Raw genomic sequence first — 16,582 nt, forward strand, 5'->3', positions numbered from 1 at the left:
AGAAAATTTTATCGATTTCATGTTTAATTGTAGAAAGGATCAAATTGCATCAAATGAAAAAGTTGAATTCTAGTAGCTATAAGTATCAAATAGCTATGGAATTCAAAATTTGAGATCCTTATATGGTAATTAGACCATTAAAGAAAAATTAGTAGATATTTTTGGTGAATCATCAATGAAAAATTGGAAAAAGAAAAGGACTAAATTGGAATTTAGAATAAATAAAGATGATAATAGTTTAATATCATCTTATTTCATCTTCATCCCCAAATTAAAATACATGGAAACCCTAGGAAAGAGAAAAACATTCAAGCAAGCTTTCTTGGCTTAATTGGATAAGCATTCTTGTCCCGTTTTTAGTAATTCTTAGATTTTCGAGTTCAGAATAGCTTAATCTATCTATTTTGGGGATTAATTTGTAAAGATATCAAAGTATGAAAATTTTTCCATGGATGAATATGCTGAAAATTTGAAATTTATGGTAAAAAATGAAAAGTTGTTGATAGATAAACAACTTTTGTAAAGTGAATTTTCATGAAATTGTGATTTAGGGACTAAATTGTAAAGATGTAAAATTTATAGAAAATTTCTAATTTTTATGAAATATATGTGCTATAAATGTTATATGTAAAATTCGGTTAGGCTTGGAATAAGGAATAAATTGCATGAATTTTATTTTCTGAGCTTAGGGACAAAATTATCATTTATGAAAAATATAAGGGCAAAATGATAATTTTTCCTAAGATGTGAATTGAATTCAATTGAGTATAAAGTGAATTAAAATGATGCTAAATTCATTTATATAGATCCAGAAAACTCAAATACGAAGTTAGATCGAGGAAAAGAAAAAGTGTTGGATTAGTAGATTTTTGTATACGAACAAGTATCGAGGTAAGTTCGTGTAACTAAATTGTGTATATTTTCATGTTTGAATTGGATGTTATATATGTGAATTATGAATTTTTTATGTATATGAAATTGATTATATATATCCGACATGCCTAAGAATTTTTAAGTTCCGTTTGAATAGATGAAATTCGATAGATACAAGTTTTTCTCGAATTGGTTGTGGTCTTGCATATGTTGCGGACACACCATAGCTCGAAAGAGCATTTCGTTACTAGCCCTCTTGAGCTTTCTATTATATGGTTCTTCCGAGCTTCCCGTTATAGCTCTTCAGAGTGTCCCGATAGGTTGTGATCCTACATTTGTTGTGGGTACACCTTAGCTCTTATGAGCATTCTGATTATGGGCTCTTCATGAGCTTCTCGTTAAATTGACTCTTAGTAAGCTTCCCAATAGTGCTCGCTTGGACTTCCTGATATATGGCTATTCGGAGCTTCCCGTTACATGGCTCTTTGTGAGCTTCCTGATAGACTCTTCGTGAGCTTCCCAATATGGTTCTTTGTAAACTTTCTGATTATGGCTCTTATGAGCTTCCCATTATATAGCCCGGATAAGCTTCCCGATAGGATCTTTATGAGCTTTTCAAAATGGCTCTATGTGAGCTTCCTATTACAATACTAAAGAGTGTGCTTCCAGGTTATGTGCTCTAATGAGTACCCCTGTATATGAATTTACGAATCAATAATAAGTTCATCTTGTATGTACTACCTGAGTATCCATCGATATTTCAATGACCCAACGGACAAAATTCCTGATGTTAGAAATATGAGAATAAAATGAATTATATCTTGAATATCCTTGAAATACCTGGAAATGGATGCATGATGAGCTCATCTCTGTTTTCTTGATAATCATATAAAATTTCATGGCTAACCTATTTAGTGTGAGAATGTGTCTAAGCAATTGATAACATAGTTTTGGATGCATGTTTGTATGCTTACTTTAAATGAATAATGGTTGGTAAGTTAATTTCCTATTATACGAACTTACTAAGCATTTGAAATGCTTACTCAGTTTTCTTTTCTTTGTTTTATAGTGCTTAGAAGCTTGTAAAGATTGGAGTTGGTCAGAGCATCATCACACTATCCTTTAGCCTGTTTTGGTATAAATAGAAAATTTGTTTTGGTATAATGACATGTATAAGCTAATTTGGCCAATGTTGACATGTAAATGGTTGTTTGTAATCTAGCCATTGGAATGGCTAGTAATGGTATGTTTTGGTACATAATTAAACAGCTATAATATATTTAACATATATGTATATGGTATAGTTAAATTTAATTATAGTAAATTATATGTTTTCACAAAAAGGTAAGTTCGGAAATACATGAATGTAAGTGTTAATATATCATACATAACTCTTATGTTTGGCATAGATAAGTTGCCTTGAATTGGTTATTGGAAATGCTTAAGTGTTTATGTAGGTGCAAGGTAAAAAGGGTGAGAAATAAGGCTTGGAAAATGGTCTTATTTTGTCCACATGAGTGTATGTCTCAACCGTGTGTGAAACATGGCCATACGCACCGACATGTGGTTTGGCCGTGTGTCCACTACATCTAAAAATTAGAGAAATAGAACGTTCAGAATTGAGCACACGGGCAGAGACACGGACATGTGTCTCATCCATGTGAGACACATGGCCTAGCACATGGGTATGTGTCCTGGCCGTGTAACCCCTGCACCTAATTTTCAAAAATTAAATTGTTCACACGGTTTAACACACGGGCGTGTGACTGACCGTGTGACCCAAGCCAGAGAGTTACACAGGTAAGGACATGGGCTAGTACACGGCGGTGTGCCTCACTTCAAATGCCCACACGGCCTAGGACATGGGCGTGTCATTGGCTATGTGAGCCACACAGCTTGGCCACACGAGCTTGTGCCTCCTATACCTAAGAAAAATTTTGAAATTTTGCAAAAAATTTACTGTGATTTCGGTTTAGTCCCGACTCGATTCTAATATGTATTTTGGGCCTCGATGACCCATATGAGGGACATTATGATTGATTGTGATTGATTTTCAGAAATGAATAGTAAATGACACGAATTGACAAAAATTGAACTGTAAACTTCAATAATGCTTCATAACCTTGTTTCGGCAACAAATACGGGTTAGGGGCGTTACAACATGGATGACTCACTTCTACACCTCTCCACAAGCTATATCACTACGATGTTTTAAAAGGGAGTCTGAGCTTGTTGAAGCTCAATAAGTGCTCAAACATACTACAGATAAACATAGTATTCAGGCTAAGTAAAATAGGCGTACTTTAATGATTCATTTTTTATCACAGCTCACACAAGATAACAGTTCACACAAATTAAACGATTCACATAGAATTGGCAGTTTGCATAAAATAATAGTTCATGTATAATAATAGTTCATCCAATACAATAATTCGGTCATACCACATCGTAACTCATATATCTCAAATAATTTTAAATTGACTTTTTTGTGATTATGAAACATATAAGGGACTTCATCACACTTACAAGTGGACTCCATCACCACACATTGGATAAATATATCTCCTTTATCAAGCCCCACTTTTGGACTCAAAGAGCTCTATGTTGTCTCCGATATAAGTGTAGCATGAATGCTCACACTCTCTAACACTGTCGACTCATAGAGCCCTACGCTGTCTCTAGTGAATGGAGCTATACTCAACATTCCCTTATCTCTCTAATGCATCTCCAATCCACAATGCCTATCGCAATAAAACGGGTGAGTACTCACAATCCTATGACATGCAAACTATACCTAGTAGTTCCATAAGGTCACAATGCCAACATATCTCTTATAACACATTCACAATATTTAGTATAATAAGGCTCGCAATTAAGTAGAGCTTGCACAATATAGCACAATTCGCAATTCACAAGTCGCAATAGAGTATGGTTTGCAAATAATATAACTTTCATGCAACATATATTACACACATAATCACAATTCACATATCATTCATGTCATAGCTCACATAAATCATAGTTCACATATTTTAATTAGCATAGGGCACGCAATAGCTTAGCTTACAAACAATAGAACTTAAAATCTCACAATACACAATTTGGAAAATTAATACAGTTCGCCATATTAATACAAGTCACCAAATTAACACAGTTCGCCATAATAATATAATTCACCAAGTTAACATGGTTCACAATATAACACTGTACACAAATATAATTGACTTGCACTAAAGATAAGCTCACACCTGGCATTTCACGATAATATAATTTTGCACTAATCAAAGCTTGCAATATCTTAAAACTCAAAATTTACTTATGGGTTCGTGCATGCATAAATGTGCATTATAAATAAAATTCACATGTTATAAAAGTCCACATTATAATATTTATTATTTTTATATTTGTTCGCAAGCATTACAAAACCATATATGAATATATATAATATATATAACAAAGCCCATGCATATATAATATATATAACAAAGCCACACCTATATTATATATATAACAAAACCCCTATACATATATATTATTGAAACAATACCCCTAACGCTTATATATAATCATAAACACATATATATTATATAATAAACCCCTAGACGCATATATATATAGTGTATATATAACATAAGCATAGACGCATATATGTTATATATATAGTAGGATCCACGCATAATTATATTATATATACCTACTTATAGTACAATAGCTCATGCAACTATTCACACTTACTAATATGTATACACACACGCAACTTTCAAATGCACAATTTCATACACTTGTCACGTCAAATTTCATGGCTTATAGCTAAGGCCGGCATATTTCATATTATATAACTACATACACGTTTTTTTTTAAGTTTATGCATTTTGCACCATTAAAATTGCCCAGTATGCATACCTAACAATTCAAACAAAATTACAAGGAATTGCACTAGGAAAAAGTCGAAGTTCTCATACCATAAGTTAGGGTTCATAAGTCTCACTTCGACTATCTAGATTACACAATTCGTGCAAAAACACTGCACACAAATGCACTCACTTATAGCTCACCACGACTCGTTGAACTAGACAACTTTTTGCTTGCCTTTATCCTGGTTTGTTAAGGCTCCACCAACGTTTTTAGCTTCACACAAAATATACACATTACTAAGCATTCAAAAACAATCTAGTTTACTCTCTTTGTGTTCCTACAACAACTCTTCATTTACACATACTTATTCGATTTATTCCGTACAATCTATTTTGCTTAATTTCTTCTTTTTAACTTAATTAAATCCTTACTTTCTACCTCCTAACTACCTAAGTTGTGCCTAATTATAGACCTAGGCCGATAATTTAGCTCAATTTTACTAGACACTACTTTTCTCGAAAAACCATTGTTCATCCTCATTCTCAAAAGAAAACCATTTAGTTCATGCAATTACTTAAGGATTAATTGAATTTGTAAACCTCTTAATATTGTCAAAATATACTGAAAATCATTTTAAAAACACCTCTTAGCTCTTTATTACGAAATTCACCATATGTATGCAATAGATAGCTTTAAAACCATAGATCTTTAATTTTCTTGGCTAGATCTAGGAAAATTAAAATTAAAAACACCTAATAAAAAATTAATACATAAGAAAACAATAAATTTACCTTTAGTTTGAAAAACTCTATGAATTTGCACCAATTGAGCAAAAATGAGCTACGTTTATGTAAAAAATTGGAGAAGAAAGAGTGATTTTCTTGCAAAATTGAAGGAATAGTGTTTGAATGCCAAGAAAATCTAAAAGATGGATAAAATTTGAGAGAAAACTTTCAATCTTAGATCCAATGGAATTTTAAAATGATGTAGGCATGGAGGGAAAATTGGGACAACAGGTGGCTTTTATAGCCAACTATTGTTTTTTAAAATTGGGCTATTTACCCTCTAAATTCTTTCCTATTTCTCCCTTGTTCTAATAGCTCTCTTTTTTAACTACTAGTCTTAATTTACACTTTACCCTCTACTTTAACCATTATTTCAAATCAGTCCCTATTAATCTTTACTAATGCCTCAATTATTAATCCCATTATTATTTAATTTAATTATTATTTTATTATTAACTAGTTAATTATTTTATCTTATTTCAACTTTTATGACACAAAATCAGATTTTCCTCTCGAGCCCATAAACTAATACCTAATTCTACTAACCTGATTTTCGGGATATGACAAAAGGAAAGTGGTTTTTTCGAGTCGCCTTGTTCAATTTTCAGTAATCAATACAAATTCTCCATCTCGTAATTGTTCTGGTTGGTATCAACTTGTTGTTTTCATTCTCCACGACCATAATGCCTCTTTTTTTCGACTCGTACTGGACCGGACGTACCCATGAACTATCTGAGATGGGGTAAATAATACTCTCATCTAACCACATAATAATTTCCTTTTTTACAACATCCTTCATAATGGGGTTCAGTATCTACTGTCCATCAATCATTCCTTTTTCACTATCCTCTACGATGATTTTGTGCATGGACACAAATGGACTAATACCACTGATATCGACTATGGTCCATCTGATAGCCTTTTTTAAATTGTTTCAGCACTCCGATCAATTTTTCTTCCTACTCTTTAGTTAGCTTGGCTGAAATAATCATAGGCAAAGTAGAAACGTCACCTAAATAAATGTATTTTAAGTGTGAAGGAAGTACCTTAAGTTCTAATTTACGTGGCTCCTCGATCAATGCTTTGGTTGGACGTGCTCCGAGTTTGCTAATTCCAAAGGTTCAAAGCTGGATTGTAGAATAAATTCCTTTGAGTTAGTGATAAGTGCAAAAGTAACATGTTATAATCTCGTTCTTAACGCATTTTTGGGTGATTATTCAATGTAACATTGTGAATTTTATGCTCCTGATCCTTTAAATTCATGTTTCTATACTTAGGAGAGCATTTGGGAGTAAAAGGAGCAAAAAACGAGAAAACCATAAAATCAGAGTCAGATACAGGGGCTACATGGGCTAGACCATTCCACACGGCTTGTACACACGACCATGTGAGCCACATGGGCTACTACACAGCCATGTGGCAAGTCATGTCAATTTCGCAAATTACATTTCAAACAGCGGAAATAAATGATTGTTAGGGTTTTTCGGGTATTCTAATACCTATATATGACAAAAATAAGAAGATAGGAGTGAGTCGTCATAGAATAATCAAGAAAACAACTCGAGAAACACCATTGAAGCGAATTCTGAAGTAGATTTCAATCAAGATTTAAGATTCCCTTTTGATTTTTTAGAGATTATTATGAGTTCCTTTGTGTCTTATGGTTATACTATATTGTGGTTGTTTTTATTTGCAAGTATGAACCAATTTTCTAAATACCTAGAGGAGATGAACCCTATGATGAATTCTATCGTTTGATTTCTATTTTACGCAATAAATACTTAAATCTTGTTCTCAATTATGTGTGTTTAATTATTGGTTTAATATTTCTAAACTATTGATCCATGTTTGATGTGCTTAAATCAGAGGAGGAATAGACCTTATTTAAGAGTAGATCTAGTGTAATTGAGTGGAGTTGCATGTAATCCTAGAAATAGGACGACATAAATCTACTGGATTAGAGTCAAATCTAATAGGGGAATCCATAGATCGAGTTAATGTGATAATAGGGATTTTAATTAGAAGGAAATTTCAATTAATCAACCTAGAGTCAGTTCCTTTTATTCTTGAAGAGAGAAATTAGCATAATTTAGAGATTTCTACAGATTGTAACATCCCAAAAATCGGGGGTTAGTAAAATCGGGTTTGTGAATTGAAAAAGAGTGGTCATGCCTTAATTTTTGATATTATCTATGCATTTTGAGGAAATATATGAGCTATTATTTTGTTGCATAAGTTTTAGTGAAATGTTCCTTAAAACTCAAGTTCAAATCCCTTCTCTCTCACCATTTTTATTATTTTGTAAATTTTGCCCTAAACCATAGTATGTAACATGTATTGTTTTTAAAATAAATATTAAAAAATTATTTTAAAAATGAGGAAAAATCTTAATGGTTAAAATAAATATGAGAAAGTATGGAAATTAAATGAGGTCCCAAGTTCGAATCCTTTCCCTTGCGAAATAATTAAATTTTGCAAATTTCCTTATTTTTTTAATGTGTGTGGCATCTATACCCTTGAACCCTAAGTAAAAATACAAATTTTTATTTTATTTTTCATCCTTTAATTCAATTTTACCTACCCTAGCCATTCACCCTCTTCCTCTCCTTTTTTTCTCTTGAATTTTCTTTCTTTCTTACATTGTTCTCGTCGCCTACACCTTCTATTTTACCATCTCTTTCTTCTTCTTTTTGTATCAAGATTGTGCACCGTCGCCTTTAACCTATTTCTGAAATTTATCCTCATCTAAATCAGACCTATATCATAAATCTTGAACCCTAAGATCGATCCCGAACATTGCCAAGAAAGTGACATTGTCATTTCTTTCAACTAGCTTGAGTGAGATTTTTTTCTCTTCAATTTCTTGATTAATCTTGTCAATTAAAAACCAAAATTTCCAGATCTGAAATTTGGGGGATTTTAAATTATTTCAAAGGTATTTTTCTAGATTTTAACGAGATCTCAACCCGTTTTAAAATTTAGCCCCAATTTTGACCACCATGGGTGGTGGTGCATGCGCCTATGTGCAAAAAGGGGGCTATTTTGTTTATTGGATATTACCCATATTTTTCTAACATTAAATTGTGTTATTGAACCATCCTAATAATACTTTAAGCACATGTTAATTAGGGAGAGACTTTCTTGATCAATTAGCCAAACGGATCCCATAAATCGTGAAGCGTCAGTGTAATTATGGATAGCTACTTTGTTATTTCGACGTAGTTGTTGGGTAAAGGCTATGAATTGATTAAATTAAGAAATTTAATAATTAATTAGCTACTGATTTTCCAGTATATTATTGAATTAGGTGCTGACCCAAATGCCCCAAATCATCCGTAAAGGCGAAGAACGATTGTACGTACGTTCGCATCAATACAGTGTAAGGAATTTAACTAGATTGGATTCATAAAATAGTTATAATTTCAAGGATTGGTTTGAACTCATAAGTGGGTGTTTGGGGGCTGGTTTAATGGTAAATTGATTGAATTTATAATGAATTTTGGTTTAGGTTCGTTTAAAGAATTATTAAGGAAAATTGGAAGATTCGCTAGTGTGATACGAGGAAGCGAAAAATAAGGTGTGGGATCCTAAACTCATAAAATTGTTTGAAAAATGTTAAATATCATGTTATATTTGATAAATTAGCTTGCTGATTGGATTGGCTTACTAGCCAAATTATTGATTTTGTGAGTGGCTAAACCAGGTATGTTTCGAGCCTTAAAAGATTGACATATTGGAAAAATTGCTAGTTTGATAGTATGAATGTTTGATTGAGTTTGTAATTGCATATTTGAGTTATGAGATATGAGAATGTTTGACTGAATGATACAATGTGTTGAGATATTAAGCTTATATATAATTTAAATGCATAAAATATTTGTTATATTGTGTACTGAAAAGGGTGCTATTTATGCACAATGAAAATCCGTAAAGTATGTGAAATTAAACGATATTGATTGATACCAACACAATGGTAATTTGAAAGATTTGGAACAATTTTTCCATTTACTAAAAGTATGTGATTATTGAGGACATGCTGAGCATGTCAAATGAATGTGAAATGTATTGAGATATGATTATGTATGGGATTATGTGACGTATTGCATATGCATTGGGTTGGGATTTTGTGGTTGACGAAGGAGTTCTGTGGAGTACTGACAGCATATTAAGTCCGTATTATACGTAGTCAGTGCACTACACCTAGAGTATAGAGGGGAATGATGATTTATCACATTTTTCTGGCAGCTTGTGTGCATTTTTACTAGCGGAATTTTCTGCATATTGTTATCGGTGGTTTTAACCACAACGGGTTTAAGCCCATTATGTTTTGGAGTTCGAATGACAGGTTCTTGGGAACTCGTGGTGTGTAGAAAATGGTATGGATAAGAACCTTTTTGCATTACGTCATGCTCACGACATACTCGAATGTTATTGATTTATGCTACGTATTGTATTGTGTTGTATTAAATGATATCGAAATTAATGATTGTTACTAGAATGAATGTTGACCCATGCTCATACACCGTTTGACATCAATCTAGTAATGGTTATGTAATGATATGAAATTTCTATGATGGTTTTGTTTTCTTCTATTAACGCTAATCTATTTCATTGTATTCGATATTTATGTTTGTTTAAGTAATTGTTTGACTCATACTAAGCTTTGCATAAGGTCACACCCCAATAGTGTTTAACTTTTCAGGTAAACCTCAAAATTAAGACCGTACTCAGTATTCGGAGAATCACCTTGGACTTCGGATTATTTTTTTTAATAAGTATTAATCAATATCTATTGGTTTTGGTTTGTAATTTTTAATGACTTCTAGGCTGTGGCTTGGTAACTTTTCTTCTGGAATTTTTACATATATGGATTACTCAAGCATAATATCCGGATAATGCATGATATCGGGCTTAAGTAAAATTTGATATTGTTCCCTATTTTCCACTGCATTGCAAAGGAACCATTTTTTAAAAACAAATCAATAAGGCAACTAAGTTTCCAAAATGAATTGAAAAATGGTTTTTCCATTGCATTAGTTTAACAGCGAGTTTTTTTTTTTTAAAGAAGAGTGACAAGCAAATGGTTTTCTAAAACAACACTATCAACAATAAAATGAATCCTAAGTATACACGACCTAATGAATGAATGCTTTTAAGCTAACTCAAAGTACAACTATGGTTTTCTCTAGAATGAGTTTATTTAAGGTCTTTAAAAGTAACATAAGTTAGCTTAGCCATTTCAGTGGCTAATGTAGCCTTCTGAATCTAGCCATAACATCTAGGCAGGGTTTAGGAGGTTACACGGATCAAGATACTAAGTAAAGAAATAGCGTAATTTAGATTGATAGTGACAAAAGAAATCTAGGTGAATTCTTTCCTGGTTATTGTTTTGCTTCTTAGTTGTTTACTCGATTATTTCCTAATTTGTTCTTTGTCGCATTCGTAGTTAATTAATTTAGTTAATTTTAGTTTTAAATCGACCACTCAAATTTATACATTAAATAATAGAAAGACAATAATTACTAGTACTTTTAGTCTTCGTGAGAAAGATATCTTTGTTCACCGTAGCTATACTAGTAATTGATAGGTGCACTTGCCTTAGTCAAATTTTTAGTTGGTTTCATGGGCATCAATTACCTTCCAGCAAAGCTAAGTATTCTTCCCCTTCTTCTTCACTTGAAGGGTTAGACATTAAGACTCGCTCTAATGAGTCTTCAATAAAATTGAGTTCCTATTCTGTGGCTAACTCCTTTAATTCGAATACTGCAAAACATTTATCAATTGCGTCAGGAAATCGCATAGATTTAAATACATTAAACATTACCTGGTCGTCTTGAACAAGCATAATAAGCTTACCTTTCCGCACATCAATTAAATTCCTTCTGGTTGCCAAGAAAGGCTTTCCCAAGATGATTAGCACCTCTTTGTCTACTTCAAAATCTAGAACAACAAAGTCAATAGGAAAAATGAATTTATCTACATGTACCAATACATCTTTGATTTTTACTTCTGGATATGCTAAGGATCAATTTGATAACTGAAGCGTAATAATAGTAGGTCTAACTTCATCTATCCCAACTTTCTGAATACTGACATGGGCATCAAGTTTATTCTCATACCCAAATCACGCAATGCCTTTACCATAATAAGATGTCTCGATAGTACAAGGGATGGTAAAACATCCTAAATATTTTCAACTTTAGGGGTAACTTATCTTGCAAGAATGTGTTGCACTCCTTTGTCAGTGCTACCGTCTCAAATTCTCCAAGTCTCATCTTTTTGGATAGAATGTCCTTAATAAATTTGATGTAATTCAGCATTTTCTCAAGGGAATCCATCAACGGGGTATTGATATAAAGTTGTTTGAGTACGTCTAAGAATTTCTTAAATTGAACTTCTTGCTTCTGCTTCTAAAGCCTTTGAGGGTAGGGTGGTTGAGGATTTTTAACTTGTACTGGGCTATTCTTCTACTGCAACATTTTTGCTACATCTAACAAAGACGTTAGTTTCTCAAAATTGACCTGTTTAAGGGTTACTTTATCGTAGTTTACGAATTTTGGTTATTGCGGAACTGGAATTTCAACACTTGGTTGTACTTTTTCTTGAACTATTGGCTCCTCTTCAATTTTGACAGTATTGGGCTATAATGTCCTTTAGTTCCTTAGAGTCAATGCTTTGCAATGTTCTTTACCCGGATTTCTTGGATTTTCCGTATCACTGGAAAAAGTGCATTGTGGTTGGTTTCGAAGTTTAGTAGCAAGTTGACCCACTTGGTTTTCCAAATTTTTCAATGTGGCTACTTGGTTTTGGATTAAAATGTCATTTTCTGCCATATATGCCTTCAATAGGTTCTCCAAATCATTGGAAGATTCAACTTGTGGTGGTTTTTGAAATTGTTGGGTAAATAAATCCAAATGGCTGGGTTGGTCTGGGTTGTACGTAAGTCTTACTAGGTCTAGTTTGTTGGTTAACCAAGAAAAATTTGGGCCGTTCCGCCGTGATGGTTTGTAAAAATTAGACTGTTTCCTTGCCTACCTATGTTCTAGTTCTAACTACCAATGTAATAAATGGACTTTCAGTTTGATAGTTAATTTTCAAATAAGTGCCCTTCCCTGCATTATACACAGGCTATGTTCTCGAATTGATCAGATGGATGAACTACAACATTGTTAAACCCATTAGTAGTAAAATCATTAAGCATTGAAGATATTAAATATACCTGAGCTGTAAGTGAAGTGAGGGCATCCACTTCATGTACTCCTGCAACTCGTCTTCTTAAAGCTGCTCAGTTGGTTGGCCACTGATAATTATTACTGGCAATTCTCTCAATAATTTCATAAGCCTCATTATAATACTTAAAAATGATAGAACTATTAGCTGAAGCATCTACCACCATCCTCGTATGAGCGTTGAGACCATTATAGAATGTCTCTAGCTGAATAAAATGTAGAATTCCGTGATAAGGGAATTTTCATAATAATTCTTTCATACTCTCCCATGCCTTGTATAGGGATTCATCATCCATCTGTTGGAAAGTCGTGATCTCATTCCGCAACTTAGCATTCTTGCTAAGTTGGAAATACTTCATAAGGAATCATTCTTCCAACTCTTGCCATGTTGTAATTGAATCGGGTGGCAATGAGTTTAACCAGGTGCAAGCTCTGTCCCTCAGTGAATATAGGAACAACTTCAGCCTTAGTTCATCTCAAGTATTCTGGCTAGCTTGAAGGAATCACTCACCTCCATAAACAATCTGAGGTGAATGTGAGGATATTCAGCATCAATTTTAGGATCTACAGGGAATAAGTCAATAATTTGATCAATACTCATAAACACTTGAAACAATCATAGAAAATAATGAAATGAAAATTTAACAAAAAAACCCAAAATGCAAAATTAACAATTTCACAAATGTCTTTTAAAATAGTTCTCGACAATGGTGCCAAAAACTTGGAATGACGGAAGTGTGCAAGTGTACACAATTATATCAAGTAATAAAGTGATAAGTATATTGAGTTTTTGTCTCCACAAGGACTGAACAAGCAAATATTTGTGAAAAATTATAACTTAAACAAACTGGTGAAGGTAAAATAATGTGAGTTGAAAATGCGATGCAATTAAATAAAGTGAATTAACTATCTAATTTAGTAAACTAAAATTATCTAAGTATGAAATTAAACACAGAAAATTAGGCAAGTCTTAAGAGTTTATCACAATGGCATATAAGTGTTAGAACAATCATCCTTCCTAGGTTAGAATTATTCAATTTATCAAAAGATGTTATGGAAATTTCATGGCTAAATTGATCATTTATTAACCCTAATCACACTTAGTAAAATATTTAACTTAACTAATTATTAAACCTATCTCACATATTTCTATGTTTAACAGACTTAACATATTATAAGTAAAACAATTTACAGGGTTATGTAAGGTAATAATAGTTTTGGTATTATTATAGATTTAATCCCTTCATGATTACACATTACACCATAAAAGTATTATGTCAATTAATTAAAATGTTGGTCAAATTAATTAATTAATTCATACATTCATTCACATTAATCATGCAACAAAAACTTAATCATGATTTTACTTGTATGAATAAAAAGATCAAAAAGCACAAAATATCTCTTAACAAAATTAAATAAAACAAATTGAGGAAATTAGATCACTCCAACACAAATGAATTTAAGCAACCATGATATTATTGAAAATAAAATGCTTAATTGAAACCATGTTTATGAGTTGAACAAAACAAAAGATTGAAAAGGGAAGGGAAAACTCTAGCCGATTCTGGAAATTCCCAAGGCATAAATTGTTTGCTCCTTCTTTCGTTCTTCTGAATTATCTTCACAACTAAGAAATTTACTCCCAACAAAGCCAACTAAGGCTACTCCCAAGGCTATGAAAAAGCTCAATTTCAAGAAAGGGAAATAAGGGATGAGAAGGAAAAGAAAAACTAGTGGAAAGAAGAGAGAATGAGAATGAATGAGATGAATGTTTGATTAGTGAATGAGTGATTATGAGAGGCATTTGAGGGCTCTATTTATACTAATAGGTGAGGGCTAAAGATAGCATTTAGGTGCCTTAGTTCACTCCCTCAAGTTGCTGGCCATGCAAAGTGGGAGGGAGGTTAGGATAGCTTTGCTATTTTTTACTTGTTACTAGAAATAAAAGGTATAAAAAGGGGAAGGGTTGGAACGACATTGAGAGAAATTTAAGGGGATATTTTGAAATTATTTTAATCATCTTTTGGGAGCTGATTTTGGAAAGGTTGGACTGTTTTGGGCTTCTCCTTGGGCTTGTCCATCTTCCTTCTTTAATTGGTCAATTTGGGCCATTTTCTTCTGCATCAAGTTGTCCAATTTTATCAAACAAAATTTAATTGGACCAAATTTTTTTTAGAAAGTTTGAGAACATAATTTTGATCTTTCATGGCTATTAAATCATCAACTAATACTCCAAAGATGCCCCGTCAATTAATTCTTCTAATGTGACAACCAAGCTGATTTTTCTTCCATTGTGCAAAGTTGTCCAAAATTGGCCGAATTACGCAAATTTACTATAAAAATAACTAAAATTCAAAATGTATCATAAATTAAGTTAAATTTAATTATTTTATAATAAAAGCATAAAGGCTAATAAAAATTACTTAGAATTTGCATGAATTAATGTTCAAAAGGTGTTTAACTTCCTTTTTTTACCAAACCTTATGACTTTCTTCCAAGAAGAAACTTTTAAAAGCACTTTGTCACCTACTTCAAACGAGGTTTTTTTCCTTTTTAAATCAACATAAGTTTTCTTTCGATCTTGAGCAGCTTTCAGATAAGTTCGAATGGTTGGAACTTTCTCTTCGGTTTCTCGTACCAAATCAGGACCAACCATTTTCCTTTCACTAAGTTACATCCAACAGGTGGGTGATCTGTACCTTATTCCATACTTGGCTTCAAATGGTGACATTCCCAAACTGGCGTGATGACTATTATTATATGCAAACTCTATCAGAGGAAGATATTTTTCCCAATTCAGCTCAAAATTTATCATACAGCTTTTGAGCATGTCCTCTAGAACTTGAATCACTCTTTCAGACTCCCCATCTAACTAAAAGTGAAAGGCAGTACTGAATTGTAACTTGGTTCCCAACGATTCTTGCAGCTGCTTTCAAAATCTCAATGTAAACCTTGGGCCTCAATCTGAAACTATGGATGTTGGAATCTCATAGAGGCGTACAATTTAAAAAATGTAGAACTTTGCCAACTTTTCTAACAAGTAATTCGTACGCATTGGTAAGAAATCGCTAACTTAGTAAGTTGATCTACGATTACCAAGACTGAGTTCTTCTTGGAATGATTGAGAGGAATAGCTGAAACAAAATCTATGGTGATCTTGTCCCACTTCCACTTAGGTATCTCTAAGGGATACAACTTACTTGAGGGAACTTGATGTTCTGCTTTAGTCTGTTTGCAAATCAAACAACTTGAAACATATTTTGATATTTCTTTCTTCATTTCAAGCTATCAATACAAGCTTTTCAAATGACAATACATCTTAACAATTCCTAGATGAAGTGAGAAAGGTCCTTGATGAGCTTCTTTCAATAGTTCTTTTCTTAACCCATTTCCAGTAGGCATGTACATTATTCCCATAAATCAGAGTTCACTGTCTTTTCCTAAACTAAAGTTCGTCACTTCATTAGACGTCATACGCTGCTTGTACACATCACATTTCTCATCCTTTAACTATTCTTCCAAATCTAGAAAATGAAGGTAGGTCGAACAATCAATTCTTCAAGGAGTGACCCATCATTTGCTAGACAAACATTCACTCAAAAAGATGACAAAACAACTACAGTTTTCCTACTCGAAGCATTTGCTGCCATGCTAGCCTTTCTAGAATGGTATTCAATTGCCAGATCATAATCTTTCAACGTTGTTGGCGTAGATTCAAATCCTTCTACATCATCAAATACCTTAAGCTCTTATGGTCCGAAAACACACAACACTTCTCCCATACAGGTAGTGTCTCCAAATCTTTAACTCCAACACTACCGTTGCAAGCTCTAAGTC

At 32.9% G+C, this 16,582-nt stretch overlaps 1 long non-coding RNA gene and 1 other non-coding gene across 2 annotated transcripts; one reads left to right on the top strand and one right to left on the bottom strand.

Moving 5' to 3' along the window:
- Positions 1–11,115: 11,115 nt before the first annotated feature.
- Positions 11,116–14,596, bottom strand: LOC121231896 (uncharacterized). Its single transcript, XR_005930047.1, has 3 exons — positions 12,733–14,596; positions 11,370–11,453; positions 11,116–11,276 (listed from the first exon to the last, which is right to left on the bottom strand). It is a non-coding gene; the product is annotated as an uncharacterized lncRNA (long non-coding RNA).
- On the top strand, positions 12,965–13,070 carry LOC121204078 (small nucleolar RNA R71). Its single transcript, XR_005899006.1, has one exon. It is a non-coding gene; the product is annotated as a small nucleolar RNA R71 (small nucleolar RNA).
- Positions 14,597–16,582: the final 1,986 nt, after the last annotated feature.

Source organism: Gossypium hirsutum, chromosome A07 (assembly GCF_007990345.1).
Source record: "Gossypium hirsutum isolate 1008001.06 chromosome A07, Gossypium_hirsutum_v2.1, whole genome shotgun sequence".
In the NCBI taxonomy this organism is placed as follows: domain Eukaryota; kingdom Viridiplantae; phylum Streptophyta; class Magnoliopsida; order Malvales; family Malvaceae; genus Gossypium; species Gossypium hirsutum.